Genomic DNA, 12,171 nt, shown 5'->3' on the forward strand with positions numbered 1-12,171 from the left:
GATTTCAATGTCGCGGAAACCCAGGCATTCCCGCACGAACCTGCCCACCAGCCTTGGGGAAAAGTTCATTTTATCAAATACCTCAGTTTAGTTTTCCGGATGTTTTCAAAAGTTTCATTGTGCGTTGTTGAACCGATTCGAAAATTTACCTCACAGTACATACAAGCTGTTTCCATCATAAAATGAGTAAATGTTTGTTTATTTATCTGACTCATTTATAAGGCGCGCAAATCCTCCCCAGGGGTTTCTCTCGGCGCCTGAGAAGGAGGCAAATGTAAGCGGAATACAATATTCATCCTTTAGAATAGCCAGGTCTTGAGCAACTTTTTGAATTGTGGAAAGTTTGGGCAGGCACGAATATGTTCAGGGAGCTCGTTCCAATGTTTTGTGGCCAGATAAGAAAACGCACAACCTCCCATTTTGACAACAGAGCAGGCTGCGAGTACTGGATCCAAGTAGTCGCCCAGGTTGATAGCGTTGAATTTTGTTAGCCAGATAGGCCGGGCCCAGACCGTGCAGGGACTTAAAGACCAGGCAGAGTAGCTTGAAGATGGCTCGTTTCCTTACAGGAAGCCAGTGTAAAAGGCGCAGGAGAGGGCGGGAGGGGGTTCGGGTTGGTTTAAGGGCAAGATGGGCTGCGGTATTTTGCCCCACCTGCAGCTTGGATAGCAGGTCTTCCCTAATTCCTACCAACAAGGTATTGCCATAATCAAGGCGACTGATAAGGAGCGACTGGATGAGGGTCTTTCTGGCGTTCAATGGAATCCAGGGAAAGATCTTGCTGAGTAACCGCAAGGTTCCGTAACGGGTACCTGCGAGTTTTCACCTGATCTTCCATTGAAAGCTTATTGTCTATTCTGACCCCCCAGGTTTTTAGACCACCCTCTAGGGGCAGGTGCTTTTCCTAATTCTGTCTGCCACCAATCAGCGCTCCACAGATCTTCTGCCTTGCCGAACAACAAAATCTCAGTTTTAGAGGAATTGAGTTGCAGGAAGTTGTTCCCCATCCAGCTGGCAATGCTCGTCATACAAGTAATAAACTTAGATTTGGTTACAGCGGGGTTGTTCTCTGTGTACTATCAGCTGTGTATCATCAGCATAGGATATAGTTTCAAACCCGTAATTTCGGATGATAGAGGCCAAGGGGGCAACATAAAGATTGAACAACGTGGGGCTCAATATAGAGCCTTGTGGAACCCCCTTGTCCACCACAGTTGTCTTAGACCCAAATGAGTCCAACTGAACACATTGTGTTCTGTCGGACAGGTAACTCTGGATCCAGTCAAAGGCCAGGCCTCTGACACCAATCTCTCGAAGCCTGTTCAACCGGATACGATGAAAGATGGTGTCAAAGGCTGCCGACAGGTCAAGCAGCAATAACATGACTGGAGAGTCCTTATCCAATGACCTCCTGAGCGTGTCCATAACCTCTAGTAGAGCGGCCTCGGTGCTATGGGATGCATCTAGTGTTTTGTTGTGTTCTAAATAACTAGAAAGATGTCGGTTGATTGTCTCCATGATTTTGGAACAACTGGGAAGAAGAGAGATTGGCCTGTAATTCTGTAAGTCCGTAGGATCTGCTAAGGCCTTTTTAAGCAGAGGCTTAATACTTCCGTTCTTCTATTTACGTGGGAAAGTAGCAGTCGCTAATGAGATATTACATATCTATGGTTTTTCTATCTTTTTATTCAATCTAGTGACACCTAACTCAGATGACTTATTTTGCTAGCATAGTGTCTCCTATTTGGAAACAAAATAAATATGCATTTTTTCCTAGGATATGAATAAAAGAAAAACATCACATGTATACCTTTAAACTTACCCAACCTAATTTTGGGCGTACTGGACAGTAATCTTTAATGAAATCAGACAATTGGGTGTTGTAGGGATTCGTTCTGCCACATCTCAAATTACTTTGCTTGTTTTTAGGGTCTGCCCTAAAAACCGGTTGAACTTCTCTTACTTCATGTACTATTAACCAGATCTATTAAATAAATGCACATAGGCTTTAGATCCGTCCTCCTTATGCAGTGGTCTATTCAATTTTCTTTCACGTTTTGCTTCTGTCCATCACTGTTAAACGCACGTGGCAATGGGTCAGTCCACTTTAGTCAGTGGCACTCATGCACTGTGGCTCATTCACCCAAAAATGCACACTTCATTGCCAGGGCCGATGGAACAATAGTTTACTTTGCCAGCGCTTTATTCTTTATCCTTTTCATAGACTGGCTTAATGGCACAGTTTTTGCCAGACACTTTTGTGAGAATCGCCAGGAGAGGGGCTATGGCTGATTCCCACCTGTTGGGGGCCAGGAGTACATGTTTTTATTGGTCAGCGTTTGCGTGCTTCCACAAAGTGCTTGCCCTCCACAAAGCTATGATGATTTGGTTGGTTTATCCAGCTGCCTCTGCCTGTACTGTTGGGGCACACAACATTGTAAAGCTATTCAATTGTTTTAGATAACTAGATATTTGATGGTATTTTCTCTGACATCAACCCAGATAGGAGGAGGAGGAGGGCAGTCATTAAACTACATGAATTGTTTAGGTCTGACCGGCCAGTGCAGCTGTCACCTTACCTTTTAACCTACACCAATATCATTCTATAGTTCTTTGTTTTCACACAAATACATAACCATTCTAATGCTGAACATTGCCGTTCTACATTCCTCCATTTCTTCTGTCTTTGTTTGGCGAATTTGTTTTCAGTAAGTTCTTGAGTTTACTCGGTTGATGATGGCTTACGCTTTGAGGTGCAAGTTTTCTGAGGAGCATAGCATCCTATGTGATTCTTCAGAGTGGTGTTGTAGATGTTGAAGCATGACGTACGTTTAGGGAAGGAAATGTCAGAATGTTGGTTAGTTCTACTTGTTGTTCTTGGTGGAGGTCTCTCGGAGCTAAGGGTAACATTCTCCTTTTTCTGCGGCCCTTATTGAAGGGGAGTGGCATTTCTGATGATAAAAGGGAAAGGGAGATGATCGACTTTGGGGGGCTGACTGTATATCTTGGGGGATGCAAATTGAATGAGTTCTACTGTGTTGGCTTTGGAGTAAGTTAGGTTGATGAGGTGGTGTTTTTTCCCCAGAGTGTTGAAGTCAAGGGCATCTCTCCTTGTTATAGTGCTGAAGTTACTGGGCAGATTTAAATCTCAGAGGAAAGTGCAATGGCAGTGTTTCATGGAGGCAGATGTTGATGTTTGTTCTACAGAGTCCTTATGGGTTCCGCAGGTCGTGGAGGTAAATGAAAGCGGTTTAGTATGCTGAGGGGAGAGTGGCAGGAGAGCAACTCGAAAGACTTTGGTGAGGCCATGTTGAAGATGGGGGCATGGCCTTGTTGACTTTTGTATGACTTCAATTTTGCAGATGCAGTTTGTGTTGAATGCTGTGTCCAAATGGGAGAAGGATGTCAAGCGTGGGTGGGGTAGGATACGAATCCGGTTTCTTTGATGAAGAGAGATTCTAGGTTGTGGTGCATGTGCATTGGTGAGCATGCTTTGACGATGGTGTGGTGTGGGTTGTGTTTATTCTAGTGAGTAGTATCTGGATGAGCTTACTGGTGTTAAATGTGCGACTATGGTGAGTGTTTGCGCTCTCTTGAGGTGAGAATGGTGTCTGTTTTTTGTCTGAGACCCAGGATGATGTCTGGCTTACCTTAGTAACAGGGCTTCAGGCCCTAGGAACATGAGGTCCAGATATGTGATGCCCTTGTAGGGGTCAGACTTTGCTTGGGTCACCCAGGCAAGGGATGCCTGGGGGAATCAAGTCATCGAAGACTGTGGAGGTTGGCAAAATACAGTGATGCCACTTCCCATTGATGGATGCTAGGAAATTCTGAAATGCATTTTTGTTGAAAGCTGTAAATTGTACCTGGATATTTGTCTATGTATGTGTGTATTTATAATCTTTTTAAACATGAAAATTGTAGTTATATGGTCCCCACGTTTAGGCAGTTGCATTTCTTTTCCTTTTAAGTTAGTCGAATGTGTTTCCAGTAAATGAAAATAAATGTAACTCCACCAACTTTCCAAGGACATACTCATTGGCTCTGACATTGCTTGTTGGGGAGAGGGGGTTGGCCTAACGGCTAGGGCGGTCGACCTCTAATCTGGGGAACTGGGTTCGAGTCTCAGCAATGACACTGAACATCCTGGGATTCTGGGTAAATCACTTCATCTCCCCATGCCTAACAAAAAAAATGAATGTGTCTTCATGTAATAAAATTGGTGCGATGTAAAGCGCTCTGGTACCCTATTCGAGTCAAGTTCGTGCTATATAAAACTCTGTAATATAATAATAATAAATCTAGAAGGTCTTCTGAGGTTCATGAGGGATTAAGGACTCCTGCTTCTCCAGCTCTGTCTAATCACAGGCCATCGTATGTTTGTTTGCCCTGATGGTCCTCTACGACGATCCATCTGCCCTGGTGCCACTTCCGTGGCATCTTTGCCTGCTTTAAACTTCTCAAGTTAACCAATCGGTTTATAGGTGGGCGCCAATTGGAAATTATGAAGTGATGGTACCTACTTTGTCAAAGGGCTAAGATAGCTCTTGGTGCTGTGCTTTGCGAGAACAGGCTGTAGGATTTGCTGGCCAGATTGTAAGAACCAACATCGTTAAATGGGTTGGCTGTGGGCGATGGCAATCCTTTACCGTAGAGTGGAAGATAAAAGACCTCCAACTAATGAACTGCCTTGTGGCCCTTGCTTGACATTGGTCCGTCCTAGGACAGCTTTAGTTGTTTGGGAAGTCTTGTGCAATCAAAAATGTAATAAATAAAAAATGCATGTACACATGCATAAAAAGACTTTGTCATCCTTCATCATTCACCCGTCTGCTTGACATAGCTTTGACCCATTTCAACCATTAGCTGCCTTGCATTGTAAGGGGTGGTATTTTGTATGCCCATCCAACAGGTGCGGTGTTCCAATATTTTGTTTTCATAATACTTTTTCCGATCTGTTTTTTTTGTTGTCATTGTCTAGATTTTCAGGCTTAAGTCACCCAAAGCAAACCTAACCTTTTCTTTGTACTATTTCCATGTGATGCGTCTTAAAACAAAAAAAGATGCTATTCGTGCTTTCATGCATGCTATGAAACATCCACATTGTGCCGCTAGAATTGTATGCAATTATTTATTTTTTATTTTAAATTGTTTTGCAAGCATATGGCTGCTACATTTGAATGATGGTATGTTACCTTTTTAATAGGTATATTTATGGCCTGTGTTTGCAATTTAAAAAAAGTACACTAGTTTGCCAGTGGCAGAAATGTTGGCTTTGCCCTTCATGATTTATGCAAACGTGTTTCATCGCATTTTTCAATTCTGGGTTTTCCCATATGGCAGATCCACACTTCGGTTTTTAGGTCTTGCCTAGCGAACGCAGCGCATGTGTTGCTTCGCCTTGGCGCGACTATTGTTGTGGGTTTGGTGCGCGAAGGGAGACAAACCATGTGGGCGCATGGACAGCCGATGTGCACGCGCATGGCGTCTCCTCTCTGCCTCACACGCTCCCACCGCGCGCACTCTATTTAGCTTTCAGTTTCGGTTTGGTGCGCGAAGGAGGTTCACCACGCTGGATCATCTTAAGACACGTGATATTTATGTATTCATTTCCACGTTCTCTGTGCGTACGTGTTTACATCTTGTAACAGTGTGATCATCTTCTGACTCCTCTTCATCCTCCAGACAAACAGAATGCTTCTGATGGACATCAGTGGACCCGCCCACTTAATAAAATTCCTCATCCTCCAACTGTTTGCCCTTAGTCAGTTTCAGTAGCGCCCCCTCCAGAACAATCAAACTCGTCATTACTGTACTTCTGAGTTTTGCTACACTACATTTCGGGGGCGGGATGGGACTTAACTCTTAAGAAGTGTAACGGATTACTCTCATTTAAAGCACTGTATAGAGATTCAAAAAGGCGCAGGGATATCATTAACTTTGAAATGTGCTCATTGTTTCATTACCTGTAGGCATGGCACTTGGACACCTCTCCCAGTAGGTTCCTGAAGTCCAGGTTTTCATACAGCTCGCACTTGAGCAGGGAGTACAACGTTGGCCCGTGCAGGCTCAGCGACTGCTTTAGCAAGTCCTTGTCCATGCTGCAGAGATGATGACCTAAATGTCTCACCTCCCCAAAGGCTAAACTAACGTGGGTTAACCCCTGCCTTAATACACGCAGATGACTAGATCTGCGTAGGACTGTAACACCGATTTCAAACGCAAGCACTAGTGGATATTGGAAAAACTAGTTTATTGTGCTAGACAGGCCAAGGGGTGTTACTTTGGTGGCACTACGGGCTCATAAAGTCTGTGATTGCTGGAATAAAATTGCCCTGCCCTGCCCTGGATAAAGCTGTCCAACTACCCGGAAGTGATGTCCTACCATCCCGGAAGGAATCTGAGCATAATAATTTCACGTGCTTTAATAAGTGGTTCTATACTTAGCTATTTCCGGCTCGGGTTACACACTATTGGTTTTGCAATGAGCTTGAACGTAGCCCCGCCTCCTTCCGGAGATCTGTGGTTTCATTACCTCGCCTCAGTGTGATTTGTGAAGAGTGCAGACCGAACTTGCACCCGTGACCTTCGCTTCACCGAGCTCACCTTGCAAGGAGCGCGATTGCTGAAAAGTCTGCTCCAACTGCTAACTTCAATGAGGCATAGTTATTCGTGTATTCTAACCCCTATTGTTACCTTCGTTTAGCAGGTGTCCTAAAAAGGCAAAGCTTCGGTTAGGGAAACCAGCATTGGCAAAGTCAAAAGGCCTTGCCTATGCGAATGGGTTTTGTCAATGTTTTTTAGCCACATAGGCTGCTGTACAATCTGCTGTGCAGCATGGCTAAAAAATAAACTAGCATTTGCAATGCAATAGGTATCTCATTTTAGAAACTTTGACTTATTGTAAATGTCAATGCTTTTTATTATTGCAGCTTTATTAAACACAAATAAAAGGCATTTTCATTTACAATGCCAATAGCTTAAAATCTCGCAATTGTGAGACCTATTGCAAATGCTTGTTTTCGCAGGTAGGGAAGACCCGAATCTGTGAACGAAAAACATTATACTGTTAAATGTTCCTGCACCCCCACCCCATTGTGTGCAGTGTTTTTGTCCTAGATTGACTCTACCGCAATAGGCCTTGCAAGCCGCTTAGCTGACTTGAGACACGAGTGGCCTCTCTTCAGGATCCTTGTGTAGATCTCCATGGTGTTTTATTGTCATTTCTGTATATCATTTATTTTCTAATTTATGCCTCTGTTTTTTTTATATATAGTTTATACTGTTAAATGTTCCTGCACCCCCACCCCATTGTGTGCAGTGTTTTTGTCCTAGATTGACTCTACCGCAATAGGCCTTGCAAGCCGCTTAGCTGACTTGAGACACGAGTGGCCTCTCTTCAGGATCCTTGTGTAGATCTCCATGGTGTTTTATTGTCATTTCTGTATATCATTTATTTTCTAATTTATGCCTCTGTTTTTTTTCTATATAGTTTAGAAAAAGTACTTTTACCGTAATCCTAACACGTTGTGCTCTATGTGCCAAGAACATTTGTTCCTCATAAGTTGCCTGAAGGGCCAGTGTACTCTCCAACTGTTGCGTGCTTTGTTCCATTTAGTAGTTATTCATTCCACCCACACTTGTACTTTTCATGACTTTGAGTGTGGTCCGGTTTTTCTGAATTTTGAATGGACTTTCGGGCCCGCAGTTGGACTCTGCTTACGTTTGGTTTCGTTTGTTTTTAGTCAAACTACTGATTATGTTCAGGTGTTCACCGATCAATGTGTGTGATGCAATTATGCAGTGGGATGTTGGTACTGAAGCTGTCTGGAAGTTGTGTGATAGGCAGAGTTGGTGTGAGCTGAAGATATTTTATCAGTTATTCTGAAGAGCCTTTATTCATGGTTTCAGGGTCCAATCTCACAGACTTCTTGAGCTGATCTCATATCAATGATCAGTGCTGTGATAGGTGGAAACTGTAATCACAGAATTACAGGTGAACCATCCAGGTCACCTGCAAGCAGCATTAACAGGATGGCAATAGATCAGGTTTTGAAGAAAAACTCTTCCCTGCTCGCTTTGGCATCTTCTCTTGACGGAAGATTGAACACCCTTTCCTGGTCCTCATTGATGTAATCTGTGCCCATGCCATCCCACCCTTAACAAGCAGTCTGTCGGTGCACTGAATCTCCCGACGTTGTCGGGAGCGCTGTCACTTTTCTGGATTCATTGACACAAGCTTAAACTCACCATTTTTGGAAGAGGTGGGAGAAAATTGACTGTTGGTAGCTCCAACGATAGCAGGCTACGACTGTCTGCTTTTCTTTACTGTAAGTGAGCCCCTGCATTTGAATTTTGTGTGCGACTCCTTCACCCTGCTTCCACCTCTGATTTAAGTTGACTTGTTTGTGGCCCTTATGTGTTGAATAAGTGCCACTGGAGTTGGAAGGATGTCTCTGTCATCCTACATCTGTCCCACCGCCAAGCAGAGTTCAGGTGCTTTGTCTCTGCATTCACTGCTTCTTCTAAGCTAGACAGTGTGGGACCAGGGCATGCTTGGTGAAGTGGATGTACTGTTATGCAATATCTCTTGCCCTGGTGCCCTGTTTGAACTACCCTTCTGCCATTTCTGCATGCTGTAAATTTCCGGTGTTATCTTTGCCCAATTTAATGAAAGTCAGATTACCAAGCTTAAAGCGACAGAAGGCGTAGTGTGCCTTGTGGGACTCCAACCTGACCATCGGATTACCACATTGTTCATCAGTCAGCCAACCACCTTCCTAAAGAGATTGATATCCCATCGTGTTGAACCTTTCTAGCCGGCTTTTCAGCTCAAGATGCATTATGTGGGTCCTATTAACACAACTCATTTTATAAATCAGTTGCTAATTTGAAGGCTGTTAATTGATGTGTAATATTGTACATTTACAACAAATTGGGCAATGAGGATAAGTGCAAGTGTGTGACCCAATTGCTTGCTTCCTTGGATGCCCAGAACCAAGGGGCTACTGCTAATTTCCCCTGCAAATTACTCTTAATCACATGGGTGGGCTTGATTGTGTAATTATTTGTAATTTGGCATAAAAGAGTAACTCCGAATTACCGAGGTTATCCAGTTGCTCCGGCGTAATTAAAATAACTCCAACTCCCAGTCCTAGTTGTATCCACAAAGGCATGCCATCATGAAGGTCTTGTTTATCCTCCTGATACTGACCAAAGCCAACATGGTTGGCATGGCGTTCATAAGAAGCTGTAGTAACCAGTGATAAGTCATCAGGTGCTTTATGGAAGAACGCATCAGCCTAGAACAGACGTCTTCAGACTGGGGGGTGGGCCCCCCTGTGGGGGGCCCCAAGTGATCCCAGGGGATCGCCAAGTTCTGGCCAGAAGAAACAATATGCTTTGTTTTCAGCCTAACAAACCTGAGCCGCAGTAAGCACGTCTGTAATGGGCCATCATTAACATCCTTTGTCATTTAAATCCTGGCTGGGAGAAGGTGTCAAAGGAGGAGGGACTCCAAATTTTCTCCAAAACCCCCACTACCATTTTGAATAACCACACTGTGGATACTTTAACACATTAGTAAGGCCTGCCTCATTAGAATAGTATGTTTGGAAATAGTGTATTTGTTTGCATTTCTAAAACAGTGACAGAACTTAGCTGCAATGTTTAAATAAGTCTAGACATATTTAAACATTGCCAGTTTAATAGAATAAGTGTGAAAAGGATTTGGGGGGGGGGGTGCCTGGCGTTTTTTTTTTTTTTTTTTAATTTTTTCTTTTTGTATATATTTTTTTAATTGTGTTTTATTTTTCTTCTCCTACTACACTGGTTGGGCACGGATTTAAAAAGTTTGAAGACCACTGCCCTAAACCATACTCTTGAAAGCTCTCCCCAAACTGACAACAGTGGAACCTTCCTCCAAGATCATCAGCAATGGCTACATAGTAAATACTAAAATGCTTAACATGGATTGCACCTCGCATTTACACTACCACGTTGCAACCACAACACAACTTCAAAACTCATGCAACATGCGCACTAATGCAAACATCTCAATGCATCATCTGTGCACAAATAACACTTCACCTAACGTCCGTCCGGTACCTATACAAACATTATACGTATTTACTTTATCCATTTTTACTCCCTTACAACGACCTTTAACATCCATGTTTGTTTCCCCCATTCCCTACAGAACATACACCATTGACTATAAACAATGAACAGTGCCTACATTCTACAGCCTAAATCCTAAACTCCAAACCTACACCATAGATGTATCTTTGTGACTGAGAAAAGCCATGGCTATAAGTTAATGGGGTCCTTTTATGTTGCATTGGTAACATACTTGTAGAGTACTGTTTTGTGGACGAATTCTGCAGAAACAACTAAAAGCTCAATACAAATGTGTTTTAAATAAGGAACGTTGTAAATATTGAGTAACGCGTACTGAAAAGGAAGTAAAATCTGCCTTTGTCCTCCTGGTAATGAGTGGAACTAGTTCAGCCCCTTCAAGAACGTACCTGTATGCTTCACCAATCCAGTGCTGTATCACACAGCTCAACTAAACTCGAAGTGTTTCTGCTGGTAATTTGTTTTACAAGGTATGTGTTAATTTTGTATCTTTGGCTTCCAGTTTACTCGGAGGATAATATGATCTTGTAGGGCCTTATTAAAATCCAGAACGGCAGTGCACCTACCTTATATATCTACTGTCCAAATTTCCCTACCTGAGTGAAGAAGTGAGTAGTCCACACAGCTAGAGGGAGCTGCAGAGAAGCATTTACACATCATTTACATATTCAATTTGAATTACATGAAATAGCACCTAATTAATTCAATTTATTTGTAAATCCGCAGGTGCAGTGAAACACAGGTTTAAAAGGTGACAATGTGCAGGGGAAAATTGTATGTCCAGCTGATGATTATTGTAATTGTATCTATATAGCGCTTACTACCCCAGACAAGTCGTCAAATCGCTTTTTCTATGAGTAGCATGCTACTCTGGTACCCATAAAAGATTAATGGTGAGTTAGCATGGTGAAATATGGAAGTAATTTGAGTGGTGGATATGTTAGTCTGTTATTTGGATTGAAAAGGAATAGTGGACGGAGTGAAGAGGGAAGGGTCTAGAAATTGTTTTTCTTTCTCTCCTTTTTTGGAGTTAATAGCAGTAGGAGGGGGTTTGGGATGAGTAAAGGGAAGGTTGAGTGGGGAAGAGTCTGAGGGAAAGTTTAGAAGGCCTTGTTTGGGAGATCTGAATAGTGAAAGGCATGAGATGATGCAAGGAGGGGTAGAGAAGGGAAGAGTCTAGAAAGTTATTTTGAGAATCATAGTGGTATGGGTTTTGCGATGAATGAGACAGTGGAGGTAGAGGATATATTGACAGAGGTATAGGGTGAGAAATAGGGTAATGCATTGAAAAGAGTAGAATGAGGTTTGATATGAGTCAGAGTTGAGGTAGAGGATATTTTGCAAGTGGTATAATATACTCAGGCAGTGACACAGGTGTGCACATAATTGATAACACAAACTTATCAGTAAATCAAATTTACATTTTTCCAAAAACAATTATTTTACACTGTAGAATTCTCCGTTTGTAAAGGGTGAAACTGTTAATCCTGGAGTAGTCAGTAGCCGTGTATGTTTTGAGGGCCTCAATCTACATGAGTGCCTCTGAACACAGATGCCACAGACATCTCTCTTGTAAGTTAAGATTTTCTTCAGTGTTCTGCAGACATCAGCAAGGCAGGGGCAGGAAGCAATTGCAGCTTGTTTTCACTGTGATTTCTAATGTGAAATGGAATGTTCAGGGACAGGCGAAATGACTGTCCTTTCCATCATGGTGTCAACAAGCGGAGCAGTTGAATTTGCTTTACTACCCTGAGCCTAAGCATGTTTTAATTAGGTGTTATCATATTTTTTCTAATAAATGGTAGAATCCATACAGCTGAATCGGTATTTCCAGTTTGTATGTTTTTCATTGATAGAACTCTGAAAATAACTCTATTCACACAGCTCACTCATTCTATCCTTTCTTCTCCACTAGTTCCTCTTTCACATCTCTTCTGCCTCACCTGGGTGCTCTGGGGTGACCTTAGAGCAGCCTTCAGCTCTCTGCAGGCTACCAACCTAGCATATTAACCATAAACAAACAATTACTTGGGC

General features: G+C 42.7%; 1 protein-coding gene across 1 annotated transcript in view; it reads left to right on the forward strand.

Annotated features, from left to right (window-relative positions):
• The window catches only part of LOC146821949 (inositol-trisphosphate 3-kinase B-like), a 339,942-nt gene that overhangs the window by 234,281 nt on the left and 93,490 nt on the right, over positions 1–12,171 (forward strand). The gene's annotated exons all lie outside the window — the stretch shown is intronic.

This window comes from Triturus cristatus, chromosome 6 (assembly GCF_964204655.1).
Source record: "Triturus cristatus chromosome 6, aTriCri1.1, whole genome shotgun sequence".
Taxonomy (NCBI): domain Eukaryota; kingdom Metazoa; phylum Chordata; class Amphibia; order Caudata; family Salamandridae; genus Triturus; species Triturus cristatus.